Source organism: Belonocnema kinseyi, chromosome 9 (assembly GCF_010883055.1).
Source record: "Belonocnema kinseyi isolate 2016_QV_RU_SX_M_011 chromosome 9, B_treatae_v1, whole genome shotgun sequence".
NCBI classification, from domain to species: Eukaryota; Metazoa; Arthropoda; class Insecta; order Hymenoptera; family Cynipidae; genus Belonocnema; species Belonocnema kinseyi.
In genome coordinates this window covers 8,246,518-8,254,771 of record NC_046665.1, presented here as the reverse complement: position 1 = coordinate 8,254,771, position 8,254 = coordinate 8,246,518, and the positions used below count along the sequence as shown (strand labels likewise).

At 38.2% G+C, this 8,254-nt stretch overlaps 1 protein-coding gene across 6 annotated transcripts in view; it reads right to left on the bottom strand.

The window, feature by feature from the left end:
* Window positions 1-8,254, bottom strand: part of LOC117179438 (E3 SUMO-protein ligase PIAS3) — a 191,210-nt gene that overhangs the window by 66,459 nt on the left and 116,497 nt on the right. The window lies entirely within an intron of this gene.

Genomic DNA, 8,254 nt, shown 5'->3' with positions numbered 1-8,254 from the left:
CAATGGTCGAGAAGTGTGAAGATCTTCTGCAGGATTTTGAAAAATGTTTCAAAGGCAAAATGCGAAAGCCAAAAAATTTCCAAATCAGCAAAGCATTCGTTTTGCATGTTTTTCCTGATGGAAAAGGGGATGTTTTTGACAACTATGAGTTGCAAAATCCAATCACTTTTTTCTTTAAACCTACGCTTAAACTAGAAAATCTTTCAAAAAGTCCTCCGCCCCGCATTGGATTAAAAGCTGCCAAAATAAAGGATGTAAAAAATCTCTTCCAGTATTTAAGCGCTAAAGGAAAAGAATTTTTCGAATCATATTTTTTAAAAGTACAAACTCAGAATCCAGATGCCGAAGAAACTGAAGAGAGTGACGAAAATGACTAAAAGTAGTTTCTAATAAAATATTATTTGATTAATTTACTCTTGTTCAATAATAATATAATAATATAAATAATAATATAATTGTTTTGGTACGTTCGCTGCAGCGCGTACGTAGCCGGCCAGGCACGTTTTTGGACAGCGTCAAGATTACCGCTTGGATTTTAAAACATTCATAATTTTTGAACTATTAATCCAATTGATCTAAAACTTTCCAGAACACTTCTTTGAACCTTAATGAACAACTTTCTTGCTGAAAGCTTTCCGTAGCTTAAAATTCGTTCGCTAAACGAGGCGTTTGAAGGTTAAAATTCATGATTTTTGCATTGCCTCAAAAAAAATTAATAACTTTTTTGTTTATTACAATATTCTCGTTTTTCTTTCTTAGATAGATTCAGAAGACTTAAACACGTACTTTGTATTGGGGAAATCGAGAAATGATGAAAATTGACTAAAATAGCGCGAGTTGAAGTGAAAAAAGATTGGAATTTTTCGTTTTCAAAAAATCAACTTTTTACCAATTATCTCAAAAACTTTAGAACCTATACATTTTTGCAAGAGGAAAAAAAGATGCGCCTTGAAATTCTCTACAAGTATCAGGCTTTAAAATTGAAATTAGAAAGATTTTTAAAATTGACACTCAGGACAATACTTCTCAGGCTGAATCCGGCCGTGTCCCCTTTTGGTCGCCAGCGGTTCAATTAAATTTTTTTAATGCTTAAAAAAAAATTTCACCGCAAGTGTATTTATATATTATTTTTTATTTTATACAAGTTATTCAATCAAACGAAAAAATCTATAAGTTTTTCATAACAATATTATATTTTTATTTATACATTCAGTTGCAAAATTATAAAGCTGTAAAAATGTAGAAAACACACAATTAAAAGCGCAACGTGTTCGGCTTAAACAGCCCCCCTTCCCCCATGTGATTTTCCGTGATATTTTTTCTGAGCCACCAGCTCTACTTTCCGAGTCACGTGATTTATGGAAAGGCAGAAAAAGAAAAGAATTCGAGAAGATCTAAGAGTCTCGTTTTTGTTTAAATATAATCTACAAATATTATTTATTTTACATGTGCACGTTGTTTCTTATATATTGTTTTTTTAATTCTCTGCTGAATCTGATTTTTGTCGCATTACGGACGGAAGGACCTGAGGGTAAGAGATGAGAAATGGGAAAAGAAGCTAAAAGATCTGAGGGGGAAAGTAGAAGGATTGAAGAGGAAGGTGGTTTCGGTAAGGAAGGAAAAAGAAGAGAATATGAAGAAGATATTATGGTGTGAAAGGGAAAGACGGAAAAAAGGCTTGTGAAGGTTGAGGGCAGGTCGGGAATGGATGCAGTTGACAGGGGGAAGGGCGAGAAACAAGGTATTTGAGACAGTGTGGAGAATATGATAAAAGAGAAAGTGTGACAGCGTAGGAATGAAAAATAGGAGAGAGCGGATGGGGACAGGATAAAGACAATGGAATTTAGGATGGAGAGAAGAGAGATGGCAGATAGGAGAAACAATATAGTAATAACGGGATTGAAACTAAAGAGCGGGGAAGAAAAGGAGGGGGTGTAAGGGCTGCTACAGAGCATAGGGTGGGTTAAAGGCAAGGTAGGAAAAGTTAGGATGGAGGAAAGAAAGGAGAATGAAGTGGCGGTGGAGAAGAAGGCAGAAGAAGAGGAGAGAATAAGAGAGTCAAGGTTTAACGGGAAGCGGGATGCAAAAGTTGAGCACTGGTTGGAGGAGTGTGAAGAGGTAGAAAGTAATGGGATAAGCATAGAGGTATTGTAGCATCAAAGGGGGGACAAAAGGGCAGTAGCATGGGTGAAGGGGGTGTTGGATAAGATGGAGAAGAAGAGAAGGAAGGGGAAAGAGGAATGGAGCAGGAAAGATTGTAAATAGGAGAGGAAAAAGGTGTAAGAAAACTGTAAATATTGTAAATAGTAGATAAGCATTAGGTGTTAGCCGCGGAAGCAGAGGCTGGCAATGCGAGGCATACAAAGAAAATAGCGACATACGTGCGAGGCGACGCGAGGAAGGCTAGGCTATAAAAGTGAGCGGATTAAATATAAGGTGTGGATGAATGTTAATTCTTGAGAGGTAGTTTTGAGAAAATTCTGTAAAAAAAATAGAAGTGTAAGCTATTCAATTTTTTAAGGCCAGCAGACATTTTCTTATATCTAAAATATAAGTTATCATTCTACAAAGTTTCAAAATGTGACCGTGTGAAAAGTGTCGAGAACCACCTCAGAATGACGTCATAAATTAATATTCGATCTACATTTTCTTAGACGCGAATACAATTACGGAGATCAATATCGGGTACGAAAGCTTGGAACCAGATGAGCATTCGAAAAAACTTGCTCTCGCTCGCTAAGACTCGGTTCATGGGGTCTCACTTGGAACGAGACGTTGCACGGTTCACTGGTGCGGGAAAACACGAAAAAATCCTGTACACAAAAAAGTGACAGGTTGAGTATGAAAACGTCTCAACGTGTTACATAGCAATTAAGAGCAGGTTTTACACAAATTAAAACGGAAATTACTCTAAATCAATAGGAAAATGATCGCGGCTGAGTTTTAAGGAAAAAAATTCACAACTCAAAATTTTCTTGGCTTTGTTGTACAAGTCGTTATCAATGGCCTGTAATGTTATGTCTCTCTCTTCGAGAAGTATTTCATTCGTGGTCAGGGTGAAACATAGATTCGATTCTCTTATTGGGACGAATTTTTTCTTGCAATTACTTTTCATTGAGAGATTGAACTAAAATAATTTAGTAATAAAACTTAGTTATGTTTGTTCCAATTTTAATAAAAAATTCCATAGACATAACGGGACAAATTTGCCAAGCGTTCCCGCCTAAAATTTTGCTGACGCTAATCTTATTTAAGCTTATAGATAATTAAGCTAATAGAAGAAAGAATGATTTTTTTCTCTTGAAAAGAATTCCAGAATGCATATGAGGTGAAAACTATTATTTGAGTTGCAGGAGATCTGATGAGCGCGGGTGCCAAAAAATGTAATTTAAAAAATATCTAAATCGTTCACCAGCTACATAAGGGTGAGAATCATATAAATTTTTGTTGTGCATAATTTATCGAGTATTAGAACCACTGAGACCCTACAGCACGCCTAGTAGCGTTGTGGCTAGTGTTGGCGCGGGGTAACCGCGCTCGTGCGACCTCCTCTACAACTCTGTCAATACTCATCGCTTATTCATTTTGGGATGATTTTCAAGAGAAAAAAATTGAGATTTTTTTAGCCTAATTAAAAAATGCCGAATTTGGAGAAAAACACAAAAATGTTTTTTGAAATGAAAAATTGTGATCCTCGTTGAAATACCTCCCCAAAACCACATAAAGAAGTGAAATTGAATAAATTAATCAGGAGTTCTCTACAAATCAAAATTAGCGGTCAGGGTAAATCGTCGAAAATTCGGGCCCCTGTATCTTGACTACCCGTTGTATGAGGTGCGCCCACTTTACAGAATTTAAAGAGTTCCCCTAGCACTACAATCTAGCGGAGTTTGAATAAGATTAGCGACAACACAATTTTAGCAAGGGACACTTGGCAAAGGACCCCGTACTAAATACATTGAAAATGGCTCTCCGTTAAATTGGCTCAAACTTTGCCATTTGGCATTTTTTTTCATGCTGAACAAAAAATGTTAATGCCAAAACTTAATCCTATGCGCCGTTTTGACGCTATAGATCATCAACCGTTGATATTTCACCGTTTAATTACACACACCAAGCTTAAGAAAGATACATATAATGCATGTGACATGAGTTTGAAAAGTGAGAGGGGGGAGGTGCAAGCTTGAGTGACTGAGTGATTGAGTGGCTAAGTAACAGAGAGGAAGGTGCGTGAGAGAGTGAGTCAGGGAGTGAGTGCGAGACGTAGACAAAGCATTATCTAATGTACAACTATTATGAGTACATATTCTAGATTTATTGTTTAAGGCAGCAGATTACTTGAACGACAAAATAACCTAACCGGCAGAAATACCAACTAAAAATTGATTGCGCGAAGCAATCACTACTAGTGTACTAGTGGTAATCACTACTACTGTACTAGTGGCATATTTCATTAATTCAAGTAGTTGGCCCTACAACCTTCTTTTTGTGAACGGTGATTAAAGGCAGTTTTCTAAGCTGTTCTACGTTAGGATAACATTTTATCTGTTCTCGATTCGCCATCGACTTTGAGTTCTGCTTTTTACTGTTAGTGCTTCGGCACTTTCATTACATTTTATCTATCTTCGATTCGCCATCGACTTTGAGTTCTGCTTTTTATTGTTAGTGCTTCAGTACTTTCATTTTTCTGAAAGGTAAAGTTCTGTTCTGTCTAATTTTTTTCTTAAGATCTACTGAGTCACATTATTTAGGTTTATTTGAGTCAGTTTTTGGGTTTTGAGTTGGCTTTTGGATTCGTAATGCTATTGATCTCTTGCCATTTTGCCACTATCAATTTTAATTTTTCTAGATCAAATTTGTTAAGATTTAGAACGCCTATGTACCATTATCTGTCTTTACATTTTGTAATTCGAAATCATTTATATTCCATTCTCCAATACTTTTTACTTTAAGTCTTTTTAATTCATATATAGTTGGCGAATCCTTGTTCTTAATAATGAAAGGACCTTCATATTGGTCATATAGTTTGCCTGCCTTTTTATCTGCTTTATTTGACAGTTTGGTTACCCTTTTTAAGACCCTGTCTCCTATTTTAATTTTTACTACTCTCCTTCTTAAATTATAATTTAAAGATTGCGAACTGCAAATCATCTATATGTTCATCCCATGTGGAATGATCATTAACTAAATAGATTTTAATTATTTGTTTAATTGGCCTATTGTATCGCTTGGTTAGATTTGCTTGGGGGTAATATTTTGGCGTTTTTGTGTTCTTAATACCCAATATTTCGGTTAGGTCCCTTAAAGTTTTGTTAACAAATTCTGTGTCATTATCGGTGTGGAATATCCGCGGTGTTCCCAAATTTGAAATAGAGCGTTTATGAAATTCTGACTCTGCCCATTTTTTAAAAAGGTTCAGGAACACTAAAATGTATTGACTTTTTCTCTTTCTAGTACCAAGAAGAGTACGGAAGACTCAGAAAACGCTAGTACTTGCAGTGAAACAGTGGAACAAATAACAACGCAGACTAGACCAATCCTACTGCAGTGTGCTAACCTGATCCTGTCCTTCTGGTCATACCCCAATACTTACTGAACATCTTGAAATGCTACTAGGATTCAAGTTTTCGTCTTACAATTGATTACCTAAATAACTAATTTGCCTCGGAGTGACATTCATGATCTCTTTTATTGAGAAGATTTATTGTGAATCCCCGGCAATGAGAGTGGGATCTCTTTAGCTCAGGGCCGAATATCACTGACAACGTTCCTGTTGCTATGATTTTTATTTTGGATTGAGTCTTAGTAGGAATTTTAGTAGTCAGCTTGATTGATCATACATTTCATATTGCAGTCATATCCCTGAGATCCTATTTCTGCTGTTTCAAAATTCCCTAGAAACGCCAATCACATAGAACCAATTCAACCAATCAGGATTCAGCCGGCTGTCAAAGAAGGAAACAAGACATGAAAAATTCTCATCTTTCGTCCAGCAGCTCCTGGAGCAGCACGTGCCGATAGACTCATTAAATTAAAGAACAAAAGTTTTGTCGTCTATTTAACTATTTCATCAATTTCCACGCAAGTATTACTGTTTCATAAAGTGTGATCGCTCTGATTTCTGTTCCTGTCTTTGACTGGATTTATTTCTTTGATAACTATTTCTGACGTTATAACTTGCATTTATTGTAGTTTATTTAATCTTATGTGATTTCCCTGGTTATTGTATATTGTCCCGTTATCTATTTTGTCATGCCGTTCCCCATTATGATTTAATACGTTCCTTTATTTTGTTGCCGTATTATTTACTCGTAAACCATTTTGTGTCATAAGTCATGCTTTCCCCTCTGATTTATAAATTACTGTCCTAATTGTAAACGTATCAAAGATCCTATTGAATTTAATATCGAATTTTGTACTATAATCTTCAAAAATAAGGTATAATTTTGTAACAAAGTTCGCTATATCTGATGGTCTAGTCATGGAAAACTAGACGTAAGACCACAATTAAATTTTTTGTTAAATTAGTTAGTTCCGCCATTTTGACAATTATCTTGTGGTCACCTTAAATCAATTGTTTTTTCGCTTTCAATTATTTCCAAATAACAACTTTGGCATTTGAAACTTCTATATTAAAATAAAATAACTATAATAGGGTTGTTTCCAATATTCAGACATCAATTTTCCAATAAATGGATGTTATAGTATATAAAATTCTAATTATAAAAACGCCCATAAAATATTTTGTCGATATTGTTTACTAATTTTAATTTAATGTTGAAATATGAATTTTTTATCACGATGTCCATTATAGGGCCCTTTGACCTTTTTGGTCATATAAACCTTAAAAATAAAGCTATCAAATCAAAACAGTCAGAATTAAAAGCTGACTGTGACCTAACCTCTTTATCATGAATTTCACATCATCGCATTAATAGTGTACCTTACATTGACATAGTGCATATGTGCACGTGAACAACGGGCTAACGTGACGCGCTCCCTTTCACTCACCGCCAGCCAGTGCACCGATGCGACGCGAAGGCACGAGCAATATAGCTGACCGCGCAACGCAGAAACGGCAGTTCACCAGGTGAAGATACTCTGGTCGTCCTACACTTCCAGTAGACGACCAGACAACCCTTCCTGACTCCTAGCACCATCCCGTCCTCTCCTCGTAGCCGACTCGTTCGGCGGTTAACAGATGCCCCTGTGGCCGCCCATCGAGGCCAGGGTACGTCGGCATCACTGTCTGCTGACCGGCCTACCCGCGGCAAAATACATGCAGGTCCCGTCCTCTCCTTGTAGCCAACTCGCTCGGCGGTCAACAGGTGTCCCTGTGGCCGCCCATCGAGGCCAGGGTACGTCGGCATCAGGCGCTCCTGACCGGCCTACCCGCGGCACAACATCCGCAGCTCCCTTTCCCCGTGACCTACTCAATCGTTGATTAACAGGTTCCCCCGTGGCCAACCATCGAGGCCAGGGTTCGTCGTTATCAGGTGCCCCTGACCGACCTACCCGCGGAAGTCGTACCTACCTAATGAGGGCGACCTTCGCACGATCTTCCGGCTACGGGAGAGTCGGGACCAAGGTAACCTCCTCACCTGTACCTTACCCGACCGTGGGGGAGGTGGCCTGGGCGCCCGACTACCCCCGCGACACTTCAGCGCACTACCGACTATCCGCATACGCCCGTAACCGAGGTCCCTCTCATTTTGTTTCCAAGGTACGACTTAGGGGTAGTTCCTAGACCTCTGCTCCGGATGACGCGTTCACGGCGTCGTGCGCACCGATTATACACCGATACACTTTCTATTTCAACCACTAAATATTTCTTGCTTCCGTACCAACGACACACACTACAAACACACACAATAGATGGTACATTCCGAGCACACCACAATCACACTTAAAAATGGCAAGACATACAGCGATCACCCCTATATACAGCCACACGCATACACACAATCACTCGACACCCACATTTAGTTCATAATTAGTTTCGTATTTTTATAGGAAGAATATATTTCGTTTTCTTTTTGTCAATATATAAACCGTTGTTCCGTTGATTTGTAAAGCCTGTCCCATATCCGAAACCCTGGCCAGACTGAAGAGTACGGAGGGACAATACACAGGTCAAATTAAACGGAATGTTACAATATATAAGTATGAGAACCTGTTCTCTGCCCCGCGTTTGTGAGAGAGTGATTGATGATACGAGGGTGGAGAGCAGTGTTTCAAGTTCGGGGGGGGGGGG